General features: G+C 45.0%; 1 protein-coding gene across 1 annotated transcript in view; it reads right to left on the bottom strand.

The window, feature by feature from the left end:
• The window catches only part of LOC143782548 (cytosolic non-specific dipeptidase-like), a 49,192-nt gene extending 34,619 nt beyond the window's left edge, over positions 1-14,573 (bottom strand). Inside the window, exon 1 of the mRNA XM_077270086.1 lies at positions 14,556-14,573. The gene's annotated coding sequence lies outside the window, so the exon portion shown is untranslated. The remainder of the gene's footprint in view (positions 1-14,555) is intronic.
• Positions 14,574-15,478: the final 905 nt, after the last annotated feature.

Genomic DNA, 15,478 nt, shown 5'->3' on the forward strand with positions numbered 1-15,478 from the left:
GACAGAAAGAAACAGGCAAACCATCATTTGTAACTTGTTGCCTGAAATAATAAAGAGGAACAATCTCACCCAAGTGTCGTTCCTTCCTTCACACAGCGGGGACATGCGGCCTCCAAACGTCCATACAATACCCCGTTAGGCTACTTTCACACTAGTGTCGTACGGCGCACGACGAATTGCGTCGTTGCAACGTACAGACGCAAGCAGTGAAAGCGCCGCACAATGGGGGCAGCGGATGCTGTTTTTCAACGCATCCGCTGCCCCACTGTGAGGTGCGGGGAAGAGGGGGCGGAGTTCCAGCCACGCATGCGTGGTCGGAAATGGCGGACACGACGCACCAAAAAACATTACGTGCAACGTTTTTTGGTGGAGACGGTCCAACGCAACCGTCGCACGACGGTTGCGACGTGTGGCAATGCGTCGCACTGCGTCGCTAATGCAAGTCTATGGAGAAAAAACGCATCCTGCAAGCACTTTTGCAGGATGCGTTTTTTCTACAAAACGACGCATAGCGTGAAAGTAGCCTTACTCAGATCTATGCAGGACCACAATCACAGCAGTCCCCAACACGTATATCTCCCAATGCGTTTCTCTTGGCTTGATCATCAGGGGAGAAGCCGTTCGTTAACCTCTTTACCCCCAAGGGTGGTTTGCACGTTAATGACTGGGCCAATTTTTACAATTCTGACCACTGTCCCTTTATGAGGTTATAACTCTGGAACGCTTCAACGGATCTTGGCGATTATGACATTGTTTTCTCATGACATATTGTACTTCATGATAGTGGTAAAATTTCTTCGATATAACTTGCGTTTATTTGTGAAAAAAACGGAAATTTGGCGAAAATTTTTAAAATTTCACAATTTTCCAACTTTGAATTTTTATGCCCTTAAATCACAGAGATATGTCACACAAAATACTTAATAGGTAAAATTTCCCACATGTCTACTTTACATCAGCACAATTTAGGAACCAACATTTTTTTTTTGTTGGGGAGTTATAAGGGTTAAAAGTTGACCAGCAATTTCTCATTTTTACAACACCATTTTTTTTTCAGGGACCACATCTCATTTGAAGTCATTTTGAGGGGTCTATATGATAGAAAATACCCAAGTGTGACACCATTCTAAAAACTGTACCCCTCAAGGTGCTCAAAACCACATTCAAGAAGTTTATTAACCCTTCAGGTGTTTCACAGGAATTTTTGGAATGTTTAAATAAAAATTAACATTTAACTTTTTTTTACACAAAATTTATTTCAGCTCCAATTTGTTTTATTTTACCAAGGGTAACAGGAGAAAATGGACCCCAAAAGTTGTTTTACAATTTGTGCTGAGTACGCTGATACCCCATATGTGGGGGTAAACCACTGTTTGGGCGCATGGCAGAGCTCGGAAGGGAAGGAGCGCAATTTGACTTTTCAATGCAAAATTGACTGGAATTGAGATGGAACGCCATGTTGCGTTTGGAGAGCCCCTGATGTGCCTAAACATTGAAACCCCCCACAAGTGACACCATTTTGGAAAGTAGACCCCCTAAGGAACTTATCTAGATGTGTGGTGAGCACTTTGACCCACCAAGTGCTTCACAGAAGTTTATAATGCTGAGCCGTAAAAATAAAAAATCATATTTTTTCACAAAAATTATTTTTCGCCCCCAATTTTTTATTTTCCCAAGGGTAAGAGAAGAAATTGGACCCCAAAAGTTGTTGTGCAATTTGTCCTGAGTACGCTGATACCCGATATGTGGGGGTAAACGACTGTTGGGGCGCATGGCAGAGCTCTGAAGGGAAGGAGCACCGTTTGACTTTTCAATGCAAAATTGACTGGAATTGAGATGGGACACCATGTCGCGTTTGGAGAGCCCCTGGTGTGCCTAAACATTAAACCCCCCCACAAGTGACACCATTTTGGAAAGTAGACCCCCCTAAGGAACTTATCTAGATGTGTTTTGAGAGCTTTGATCCCCCAAGTGTTTCACTGCAGTTTATAACGCTGAGCCATGAAAATAAAAATTCTTTTTTTTTCACAAAAATGATTTTTTGGCCCCCAGTTTTGTATTTTCACAAGGGTAACAGGATAAATTGGACCCCAAAAGTTGTTGTCCAATTTGTCCTGAGTATGCTGATACCCCATATGTGGGGGGGAACCACTGTTTGGGCGCATGGCAGAGCTCGGAAGGTAAGGAGCGCCATTTGGAATGCAGACTTAGATGGATTGGTCTGCAGGCGTCACGTTGCATTTGCAGAGCCCCTGATGTACCCAAACAGTAGAAACCCCCAAAAGTTACCCCATATTGGAAACTAGACCTCCCAGGGAACTTATCTAAATGTGTTGTGAGAACTTTGAACCCCCAAGTGTTTCACTACAGTTTACAATGCTGAGCCGTGAAAATAAAAAATCTTTTTTCTCCCACAAAAATGATTTTTAGCCCCCAAAATTTATATTTTCCCAAGGGTAACAAGAGAACTTGGACCCCAAAAGTTGTTGTCCAATTTGTCCCGAGTACGCTGATGCCCCATACGTTGGGGTAAACCCCTGTTTGGGCGCACGGGAAAGCTCGGAAGAAAAGGAGCACTGTTTTACTTTTTCAATGCAGAATTGGCTGGAATTGAGATCGGACGCCATGTCGCGTTTGGAGAGCCCCTGATGTGCCTAAACAGTGGAAACTCCCCAATTCTAACTGAAACCCTTATCAAAACACACCCCTAACCCTAATCCCAACGGTAACCCTAACCACACCCCTAACCCTGACACACCACTAACTCTAATCCCAACCTTAATCCCAACCGTAAATGTAATCCAAACCCTAACCCTAACTTTAGCCCCAACCCTAACTTTAGCCCCAACCCTAACCCTAGCCCTATCCCTAATGGGAAAATGGAAATAAATAAATTTTTTTAATTTTATTATTTTTCCCTAACTAAGGGGGTGATGAAGGGGGGTTTGATTTACTTTTATAGCATTTTTTATAGCGGATTTTTATGATTGGCAGCCATCACACACTAAAAGTCACTTTTTATTGCAAAAAAGTTTTTGCGTCTCCACATTTTGAGACCTATAATTTTTCCATATTTTGGTCCACAGAGTTTTGAGAGGTCTTGTTTTTTGTGGGACGAGTTTATGTTTTTATTGGTAACATTTTTGGACACGTGACAGTTTTGATCGCTTTTTATTCCGATTTTTGTGAGGCAGAATGACAAAAAAACAGCTATTCATGAATTTCTTTTGGGGGAGGTGTTTATACCGTTCCACGTTTGGTAAAATTGATAAAGTAGTTTTATTCTTCGGGTCAGTACGATTACAGCGATACCTCATTTATATCATTTTTTTATGTTTTGGCGCTTTTATACGATAAAAACTATTTTATAGAATAAATAATTATTTTGGCATCGCTTCATTCTGAGGACTATAACTTTTTTATTTTTTCTTTGATGACGCTGTGTGGTGGCTCATTTTTTGCGGGACAAGATGACGTTTTCAGCGGTACCATGGTTATTTATATCCGTCTTTTTGATCGCGTGTTAGTCCACTTTTTGTTCGGCGGTATGATAATAAAGCGTTGTTTTTTGCCTCATTTTTTTTTTCCTACGGTGTTCACTGAAGGGGTTAACTAGTGGGACAGTTTTATAGGTTGGGTCGTTACGGACGCGGCGATACTAAATATGTGTACTTTTATTGTTTTCTTTATTATTTATGTAAAGAAATGTATTTATGGGAATAATATATTTTTTTTTCTTTCTTTAGGATTTTTTTTTTTTTTTTACACGTGTGGAAATTTTTTTTTTAGCATTTTTACTTTGTCCCAGGGGGTACATCACAGATCGCTGATCTGACAGTTTGCGCAGCACTCTGTCAGATCGGCGATCTGACTTACAGTGCTGCAGGCTTACCAAGCGCTTGCTCTGAGCAGGCACTCGGTAAGCCACCTCCCTCCCTGCAGGACCCGGATGCCGCGGCCATTTTGGATCCGGGTACTGCAGGGAGAGGAGGTAAGAGACCCTCGGAGCAACGCGATCACATTGCCTTGCTCCGGGGGTCTCAGGGAAGCACACAGGGAGCCCCCTCCCTGCGCGATGCTTCCCTGTACCGCCGGCGCACCGCGATCATGTTTGATAGCGGTGTGCCGGGGGGCGGTCCGTGACCGCTCCTGGCACATAGTGCCGGATGTCAGCTGCGATAGTCAGCTGACACCCGGCCGCGATCGGCCGCGCTCCCCCCGTGAGCACGGCCGATCGCGCTGGACGTACTATCCCGTTGGTGGTCATACGGGCCCACCCCACCTCGACGGGATAGTACGTCCAATGTCAGAAAGGGGTTAAAAAGTGTGGACAGAGTGTGTGATATCCATCACACACCAAGTGAAGGAGCTGGCCTTCATAGATCTGAGTAACGTTGTATTGTTTGGATGTTTGGAGGCCTCCCCTCTAAATATGGATCTATCTGGATCAGCATATCCCTGCTGTGTGAAGGAAGGAACAACACTTGGGTGAGATTGTTCCTCTTTATTATTTCAGGCAACAAGTTTCAAATGATGGTTTGCCTGTTTCTTTCTGTCCAAATGTGAAATATACTATAAAATGACAGCAAGACGATTGTTTATTGGTGCCTAATGCTTTTTTCCTATGGTGGTTTATGTATATTTTTTTGAAAAAAAAAAAAAGGGTTGTGTTTTTTCCACTATGCCACATGAGCAAGTGCAGCGCCCCAGAGTCCTGGTCGTGCAGTATTGTCGCTCTTCCACCAGGGGGAGTGATGGTACGTCTGATTGTACTAAAGGAGTTCACCTGACCAGGTATCACAGTCACACACTACACTTCACACTCCGGCCACCAGGGGGAGCAAAGGGTTCTATCTATTAGGCCACTCCTCACACTCGGGTAAAACTGGGGGTTGGATAGGAAGTTAGAGGAGAACGCTACTGGGTGAGACCCAGGGAAGACCTGTCAGGCAGACAGGGAGAGAAGGATGAACATCTGAGCTGCAGACAGAGGTCCCTGTCAGGGGTGGGATCCTGGCAGAGACTTAGCAAGAAAAAGAACGTTACAGAGCTGCGCCTGCACCTCATTGCGGCAGTATCTTAAGAAAGGACACGAAGCAAAGTACATTGTGGAGAAGTGAGAAAAGAGATCATAGCAAAAGGAGATAAATACCAGGAGGAGTCCTGCCTTAAGATCGGCAACATCCTTCTGAGGCGCGTAGCCGGTGGCCAGAACACCGAGGGAGTAATAAGCTCTACGCATTAATTCAAACTACGGCAGGACAGTTAATTCCAAGTTGGCTGCCCAACCTTTAACCTAATGAAGACAACGGAGGCAAATTGTGGGAGAGGGGCGTCTCTAGGGTCCCTATAAAATAGCTCCAGGCCTACCCCGTCATATGGGTCGCCCTATCCATACCATCTGGGGGACGGAGAGAGAGAAACAGAAACATAAACGACAGTTGTGAGGACTATCCCGTGGTGCTCAGCAGGGAGGTACTACAACACACAGGCGCTAGTAGGAAGGCTACTGATTTCCACCTGTAAAGGGAACTCTGGATGTGCCTTCAGACCGGCCGGATTCAGCCAGCCCTGTTAGCAGTGCTCTGGATTGTGGATGCTGAAGTCTACAGTAAAAGGTAAAGAGACTGCAACCCTGTGTCCTCGTTATTTACTGCGACCTACACTATTACCATCTACTCATCAAGGGAAGCCCTGGGGATATACTTCACCTGTGGGAAGGTATACCATCTAGCTGCCATAACATCACCCCAGCGGACCCCTAAGCAGCGTCGGTCACCCTGACCGAACACCACAGGTGGCGTCACGAACACTTGACAAACTCTCATCTACACCTTTAATTGGGCGCCCCTTAGCAGGGTCACGGACCGGGTCGGGACACCGTGACATCCCCAGAACCGAGACAGAGCGGCCCGGTACCAAGTACCCCACTGCCCTGTGCCTGGGGGCGATCTACACTCACTGATACGTGATTTGTGCGTTGCTTTAATTTTTGTGTGTTGGTGATTTAATGGTCCTTAGGACTTTTCATAGCTGCTATAGCTTTTATTGAAAGTTACGTTTTAAACTTGTGACAAATTTACCTTGCTGCATACAGAATGTACAGTTTACAACCGGGAGTGCTGCTAATGCGACCTCTCCCGGCTGTAAACTACTGGTGAATGTATGAAATGCTGGGAGCAGGGCTTCAGTGACTAGTGGTGATGTCACCAAAGCTTAACTCCCTGACGGCCTGAACTAAAATTAACTCTTCAGCGTGGGAACATTTTTTCTTACTGTGTGGTGTTTGATTAACCCTTTAATAACTATAGGATTAGTAATGGACAGGGCAAGTGGGAAGAACCAGGCAAAGCTCCAGAATTGGCGCATCTAATACATGGGCAATTCTTGGGCAGCTGCGGGCTGCTGTTTTTAGGCTGGGGATGGGCAAAATCCATGGCCCCTTACCAGCCTGAGAATAGCAGCCCACACCTGTGAGTTTTGCCTTGTTGGTTTACAAATATAGGGGTGTCATGATCTCTGCAGGCAGAGATCATAGCAAGCCTATAGAGGGACAAGCTCTCGGAAGATGGAACTATACTGACCATGAACTAAGCCTGCCGCGCAACTAGAAATAGCCAGGTAGCATTTCCTATTTATTGCTAGATGCCCAGCTCTGGCCTAAGACCTAAATAGCTAGCAGAGGGAAATATAAGACCTGGCTCACCTCTAGAGAAATATTCCAAAGAAGACAGTAGCCCCCCACATATAATGACGGTGAGTTCAGATGAAACAACAAACGCAGCAGGAAAATAGTCTTAGCAAATTTGAGGTCCGCTTACTAGATAGCAGAAGACAGATAGTATACTTTCATGGTCAGCAGAAAAACACTAACAAAACACCATCCAGAGATTACCTTAAACTCTGGCATTAACTCATAACGCCAGAGTAGCAATCCCTGATCAACGAGAGCTTTCCAGACACAGTAACAAAACTTCAGCTGTGAACTGGAACAAATAGGCAAAACGAAACATGGACAAAAGTCCAACTTATCTAGTAGTTGTCAGAAGCAGGAACAAGCACTGAGAGGCATCAGATAACATTGTTGACCGGCAAGAAACCACCAGAGAAATGAGCTTAAATAGCGACACCCACTACTGATGGAACCAGGTGAAACAGGAAAGAGGATGACAAGTCCAATTCCACAAGCGGCCACCGGGGGAGCCCAGAATCCAAATTCACAACAGTACCCCCCCCTCAAGGAGGGGGCACCGAACCCTCACCAGATCCACCAGGGCGACCAGGATGAGCCCTATGGAAGGCACGAACAAGATCAGAAGCATGAACATCAGATGCATTGACCCAAGAATTATCCTCCTGGCCGTAACCCTTCCAGTTGACCAGATACTGGAGTCTCCGTCTGGAAACACGAGAGTCCAAAATTTTCTCCACAACGTACTCCAACTCACCCTCAACCAACACCGGAGCAGGAGGCTCAACTGAAGGTACAACAGGTACCTCATACCTGCGCAATAACGACCGATGAAAAACGTTATGAATGGAAAAGGACGCAGGGAGGTCCAAACGGAAAGAAACAGGATTAAGAATCTCCAATATTCTATAAGGGCCGATGAACCGAGGTTTAAACTTAGGAGAAGAGACCCTCATAGGGACAAAACGAGAAGACAACCACACCAAATCTCCAACACAAAGCCGAGAACCAACACGACGATGACGGTTGGCAAAACGCTGAGTCTTCTCCTGGGACAACTTCAAATTGTCCATAACCTGCCCCCAGATGTGATGCAATCTCTCCACCACCGCATCCACTCCAGGACAATCCGAGGATTCCACCTGACCGGAGGAAAATCGAGGGTGAAACCCCGAATTACAGAAAAACGGGGACACCAAGGTGGAAGAGCTGGCCCGATTATTGAGGGCGAACTCTGCCAATGGCAAAAAAGCAACCCAATCATCCTGGTCAGCAGAGACAAAACACCTCAGATATGTCTCCAGGGTCTGATTAGTCCGCTCGGTCTGGCCATTAGTCTGAGGGTGAAAAGCAGATGAAAAAGACAAATCTATGCCCATCCTAGCACAGAATGCCCGCCAAAATCTAGACACAAATTGGGTACCTCTGTCAGAAACAATATTCTCAGGAATACCGTGCAATCGGACAACATTCTGAAAAAACAGAGGAACCAACTCAGAAGAAGAAGGCAACTTGGGCAGAGGAACCAAATGGACCATTTTAGAGAAACGGTCACAGACCACCCAGATGACAGACATCTTCTGGGAAACAGGCAGATCTGAAATAAAATCCATCGAGATGTGTGTCCAAGGCCTCTTAGGAATAGGCAAGGGCAACAGCAGTCCGCTAGCCCGAGAACTACAAGACTTGGCCCGAGCACAAATGTCACATGACTGCACAAAGACTCGCACATCTCGTGACAGGGAAGGCCACCAGAAGGATCTTGCCACCAAATCCCTGGTACCAAAAATTCCGGGATGACCTGCCAATGCAGAAGAATGTACCTCAGAGATGACTCTACTGGTCCAATCATCCGGAACAAACAGTCTATCAGGCGGACAACGATCCGGTCTATCCGCCTGAAACTCTTGCAAGGACCGCCGCAGATCAGGAGAAACGGCCGACAAAATTACTCCCTCCCTAAGGATACCTGTGGGTTCAGCATTACCAGGAGAGTCCGGGTCAAAACTCCTAGAAAGGGCATCTGCCTTAACATTCTTAGAACCCGGTAGGTATGACACCACAAAATTAAAGCGAGAAAAAAATAAAGACCAGCGCGCCTGTCTAGGATTCAGGCGCCTGGCAGTCTCAAGATAAATCAAATTTTTGTGGTCAGTCAATACCACCACCTGATGCTTAGCCCCCTCTAGCCAATGGCGCCACTCCTCAAACGCCCACTTCATGGCCAAAAGCTCCCTATTCCCAACATCATAATTCCGCTCTGCGGGCGAAAATTTGCGAGAAAAGAAAGCACAAGGCCTAATGACGGAGCAGTCGGAACCTTTCTGCGACAACACTGCCCCAGCTCCGATCTCCGAAGCGTCAACCTCAACCTGAAAAGGCAGATTCACATCAGGCTGACGTAACACAGGGGCAGAGGCAAAACGGTGCTTAAGCTCCTGAAAGGCCTCTACAGCATGAGGGGACCAATTAGCAACATCAGCGCCATGTCTGGTCAAATCAGTCAGTGGTTTAACGACATCCGAAAAACCAGCAATAAATCGGCGGTAAAAGTTGGCAAAGCCCAAAAATCTCTGAAGACCCTTAAGAGAGGAGGGCTGAGTCCAGTCACAAATAGCTTGCACCTTGACGGGATCCATCTCAATGGAAGAGGGAGAAAAAATATACCCCAAAAAGGAAATTTTCTGGACCCCAAAAACGCACTTAGACCCCTTCACACATAAAGAATTAGACCGCAGAACCTGAAAAACTCTCCTGACCTGCTGGACATGAGAGTCCCAGTCATCAGAAAAAATCAGAATATCATCCAGATATATTATCATAAATTTATCCAGAAAATCGCGGAAAATATCATGCATAAAAGACTGGAAAACTGAAGGGGCATTAGAAAGACCAAAAGGCATGACCAAATACTCAAAGTGGCCCTCGGGCGTATTAAATGCGGTCTTCCACTCATCCCCCTGCCTGATCCGCACCAAATTATACGCCCCACGAAGATCAATTTTAGAGAACCACTTAGCACCCTCTATACGAGCAAACAAATCAGTAAGCAATGGCAATGGGTATTGGTACTTAACAGTGATCTTATTCAGAAGCCGATAATCAATACATGGTCTCAAAGAGCCGTCCTTTTTTGAGACAAAGAAAAACCCAGCTCCCAAGGGAGAAGAAGATGGACGAATATGTCCCTTTTCCAAAGACTCCTTTATATATTCCCGCATAGCAGCATGTTCCGGCACAGACAGATTAAACAAACGACCCTTTGGATATTTGCAACCCGGTATCAAATCTATGGCACAATCGCACTCACGGTGCGGAGGTAACGACCCAAGCTTGGGTTCGTCAAAGACGTCTTGATAATCAGAGAGGAACTCAGGGACTTCAGAGGGAATGGACGACGAAATAGAAACCAAAGGTAAGTCCCCATGAATACCCTTACATCCCCAGCTCAACACAGACATTGCTCTCCAGTCCAAGACTGGATTGTGAGACTGCAACCATGGCAATCCCAGTACCAAATCGTCATGTAAATTATACAGCACCAGGAAACGAATAATCTCCTGGTGATCCGGATTGATACGCATGGTTACTTGTGTCCAGTATTGTGGTTTATTATTAGCCAATGGGGTGGAGTCAATCCCCTTCAGAGGAATAAGAGTCTCCAAAGGCTCTAAATCAAAACCACAACGATTGGCAAAGGACCAATCCATAAGACTCAGAGCGGCGCCAGAGTCAACATAGGCGTCCGTGGCAATGGATGACAAAGAGCAAATCAGGGTTACAGACAAAATAAACTTAGACTGAATGGTGCCAATGGAAACAGACTTATCAAGCTTCTTTGTACGCCTAGAGCATGCTGATATAACATGAGTAGAATCCCCACAATAGAAGCACAATCCATTCTTCCGTCTAAAATTCTGTCGCTCGCTCCTGGACAGAATTCTATCACACTGCATACTTTCTGGCGTCTTTTCCATAGACACCGCCAGATGGTGCACCGGTTTGCGCTCCCGCAGACGCCTATCAATCTGAATAGCCATTGTCATGGACTCATTCAGACCTGCAGGCACTGGGAACCCCACCATAACATCCTTAACGGCATCAGAGAGACCTTCTCTGAAAGTTGCCGCCAAGGCGCACTCATTCCACTGAGTAAGCACAGACCATTTACGGAATTTTTGGCAGTAAACCTCAGCTTCGTCTTGCCCCTGAGATAGTGCCATCAAAGTTTTTTCTGCCTGAAGTTCCAAATGAGGTTCCTCATAAAGCAAGCCCAAGGCCAGAAAAAACGCATCCACATCGCGCAACGCAGGATCCCCTGCTGGTAATGAGAAGGCCCAATCTTGAGGGTCACCCCTGAGCAAGGAAATCACAATCCTAACCTGCTGAGCAGGGTCTCCAGCTGAACGAGACTTCAGGGACAAATAAAGCTTACAATTATTTCGGAAATTCTGGAAGCTAGCTCTATTCCCTGTAAAGAACTCCGGCAAAGGAATTTTCGGCTCAGATACTGGAGCATGTACCACAAAATCTTGTAAATTTTGTACTTTCGTGATGAGATTATTCAAACCCGCAGTTACACTCTGAAGATCCATTATTGTCAGGTGCACACAGAGCAATACAGAGATTAGGAGGAGAGAGAGAAAAAAGACTGCAGCAAGGCAAACTGGAGGAAAAAAAAAAAAAAAAAAAAAAAAATTCCAGCAGACTTCTTATAACTCTCCTTTCTCAACCTGGGTCTTTAACACTTTATTGGCCGGTCAAACTGTCATGATCTCTGCAGGCAGAGATCATAGCAAGCCTATAGAGGGACAAGCTCTCGGAAGATGGAACTATACTGACCATGAACTAAGCCTGCCGCGCAACTAGAAATAGCCAGGTAGCATTTCCTATTTATTGCTAGATGCCCAGCTCTGGCCTAAGACCTAAATAGCTAGCAGAGGGAAATATAAGACCTGGCTCACCTCTAGAGAAATATTCCAAAGAAGACAGTAGCCCCCCACATATAATGACGGTGAGTTCAGATGAAACAACAAACGCAGCAGGAAAATAGTCTTAGCAAATTTGAGGTCCGCTTACTAGATAGCAGAAGACAGATAGTATACTTTCATGGTCAGCAGAAAAACACTAACAAAACACCATCCAGAGATTACCTTAAACTCTGGCATTAACTCATAACGCCAGAGTAGCAATCCCTGATCAACGAGAGCTTTCCAGACACAGTAACAAAACTTCAGCTGTGAACTGGAACAAATAGGCAAAACGAAACATGGACAAAAGTCCAACTTATCTAGTAGTTGTCAGAAGCAGGAACAAGCACTGAGAGGCATCAGATAACATTGTTGACCGGCAAGAAACCACCAGAGAAATGAGCTTAAATAGCGACACCCACTACTGATGGAACCAGGTGAAACAGGAAAGAGGATGACAAGTCCAATTCCACAAGCGGCCACCGGGGGAGCCCAGAATCCAAATTCACAACATAGGGGGAACCCCACGTCGGTTTTTCTTTCATCCCTTCTCCCCTGCTCACTGGCCGAGCAGGGGAGAATTGATGACAGCCGGCTTCAGCACCACACGCAGGGGAACAGAGCTTACTGTAGCGCTTCTTCCCCGGCGGCCGTCCGTGTGGTACTGATGCGGCACACGGTTGCCCCACGTGTGCCGCATGTAGGACACACACAGACATGGATATCTCCGGTACCGTTTTTTCTGGTACCAAAAATATCAGGACGTGTGAAACCGGCCTTAAAAGGGGTTGTTCAGGCTTGTGATGAAAGTCTGTAGTCACTGCATGTGACTGCAGACTTCTGAATCCTTGCGGTGAGCGCACTGCATGCTCTCAGGATTCTCCAGTGTCAGCAGCGAGAACAGTCGTTCATGTGACCATAAGTGTACAATTTGTGTACATGCGGTCACGTGCCGACTAGACGTGCAAGGCTCCGCTTGTCTAATCATAGACGTTCTGTATTTGGTCAGTATTTTACATCAGTATTTGTAAGCCAAAATCAGGAGTGGGTGAAAAATACAGAAGTGGTGACTTGTTTCTAGCATACTTTTCCTTTGACTTTTCAACTCCTGATTACTGAAGAAAAATACTGACCAAATACTGAACATGTAAACGTGGCCTTATATAGCTTTATTGCACTCATAGGTTTACTAACTTTATAATATATGGTACTTTAAATGTAGTAAATCCATCCAGAACAGAATTTCTATATCTGTGTGATTTGGACTTTTGTGAATTGCCGCACTTCTAAAGTTGTCATTTAGCCTTCATCTAAGGCTACAGTCACATGATCAGTATTTGGTCAGTATTTTACGTCAGTATTTGTAAGCTAAAACCAGGAGTGGGTGATAAATACAGTGGTGACGTGTTTCTATTATACTTTTCCTCTGATTGTTCCTCTCCTGGTTTTGTCTTACATATATTGATGTGAAATACTGACCAAATACTGAACGTGTGAACGTGGCCTAAGGCCCCCTTCATATGTCTGTGTTTGCAGTACGTGTAACATTTTTTTTTTTCACGGATGCCACATGTACCCATTACAATCTATGGTGCTACACACATGTCCGTGTGTCTGTATAAACCACAAGGAGAAATGTTCGTTTTTTTACCAGCAGCACAGGTGACAATGGCCAATGCAAGTCGATGGGTGTGGGTAGAATATGTACAGCACACGGATAGCATCCGTGTGTCATTCATGTTCCGTTCTTGTGCTCTATGTGTTTAACATTGCAAAGTATAGGAGAAGCTTTGAAATTGATTTTTCTTAAGCCATAACGGAAAAAGATGGCACACTGATCCAAAACACTGAAGACACGGTACCGGTATTATACAGACGTGTGAAGGGGGCCGAGACTGTTCCTTATTAAGAGAAGTTGTATTATTACTTTCACCAGTAATATACAGTATATAAACTAAGTCACATGTTATTTGGAAGATGGCCCTGACTGATCGTAATCAATCGTCCTGCACAAATTATTCCCATATCTGTTAGATAGATGGATAAACATTCCTACATGGGAACAGTGGAGGATAAGAAGTAGGATAACCTATAAGGATAACCGGGAACTGCCCTTTGGCATGATACATGGAGGAACCTGGTAATTGGAGTAACTGTCCCTGTCAGTGGGTAGAATCAATCACTTAAAATGAAGCTAATTCCTAAAATACTAATAAAAATGCACCTATCTGCGTGATGTATATCTGTATACTGTGTGATGACTCTCCTCCATCAAATATTATCCAACGATTGCTTTCATGTGTACTGCTTTGGGTTCAGAGAGCAACCTGAGCACCTTATAGTTGCCTGACCCCTGTCTCCCGAAAAAAATAAAAATAAAGGCTAATTACACCTTTGCACAGAATTGCTGTTTTTTTAATTGTTGATTTGCTTCCCAACTTCAAAGTTAAGCAACTTTTTTAATAGTCTTTGTCACAGTGGGGTCCTCAGTCCGTGATGTGGAATGGGGGACTATAAGGAGTTCACGTCACGCTACAGCCCAATCTCACACTAGCCCCTCACTTAGGCTACAGATTGAATCCAGAATATACCCCCAACCAGTTTACACACCCAAGACACTGAATGTGCCCCCACTTACCGAAAGGGCGATGAGTCCCAATGTCATGAACTCAATGTACACACAGGTCACATGCACAAACTACCCCTTAGTTTTTTCAGAGATACTTAGGTTCTTTAGAGAAACAAGGCAAAGCTATTAATGTTTTAGGCCTTAACACACCAAAGGGTGCAGTGCCTTATGTGTATATGTATACAAAAAGGAAAATAACAGACATACATAAAAGGGGCAAAAACAGTTATAAAAATAAAAGGTTAACAACAGGAAAGTTCCATACTTAGCAGTCCTTTGTAAGAAAGTCCTTTGCTTCTCCAGGGGCTTGGGTAAGAATGTGCAGAAGTCCAATTACCTTGGAGGGTCCCCAACTTGTGTTAACAAATGGGAAACAGCCCATTCATGATATACTGTCCATCCTTAGGGATGATGTGGAACATTAGTCTCCTCCCTGGGCCCACCCATGGGTGGGTTCTTCTCTACCCATGCACGCCTCTCCCTACCCCCATCAACTATGATATATTACACATAAGATATGACTCTTTCCTGAAAGATGTGGCAATTACACAATGTCTCTCATTTGAGGTATCCATATGCCCCCACTAGACCACACTCTGAATTTACATAGTAAAGGTGGGGTGTGAGGTGTCCCAGGTGGAAGTCATGTGTGAATTGTGTTTCCCCACAATGAGAGACACATTTACATTTCACAGAGATCAATAGACATTCAGGAGTCAGTGGAAGATATGGAAAAAGAGCAAAATAGATTACAGATAAGGAGGAAACACATGGAAAAGAAACAAAAGTGTAGGAAAGACACTGTGCTGTTATATGCTAATTAAGACAGCAGCACCCTGGGACCCCCACACCTTCAATCAGCACCCTGGGGACCCCCAGACCTCCAATCAGCACCCTGGGACCCCCACACCTTCAATCAGTCCCTATTACTGGAAGAGAAGAGTCATAGACAAACTGATAGGGAATTTAGATTGTGAGCCCCATCGAGGACAGCGATGATAATGTGTGCAAACTGTAAAGCGCTGCGGAATATGTTAGCGCTATATAAAAATAAAGATTATTATCATTATTATTATCATAAACTTGGATCAGGCTGCAAACTGCAGATCAGAGGCGGCTGAAAGACTGGAGTCGCACGATTGGATTAAGAATCGTTCCAATTTTCATCCAGGAGAGTGGGACAATTTT

The sequence above is a fragment of the Ranitomeya variabilis genome, chromosome 6 (genome assembly GCF_051348905.1).
Source record: "Ranitomeya variabilis isolate aRanVar5 chromosome 6, aRanVar5.hap1, whole genome shotgun sequence".
In the NCBI taxonomy this organism is placed as follows: Eukaryota; Metazoa; Chordata; class Amphibia; order Anura; family Dendrobatidae; genus Ranitomeya; species Ranitomeya variabilis.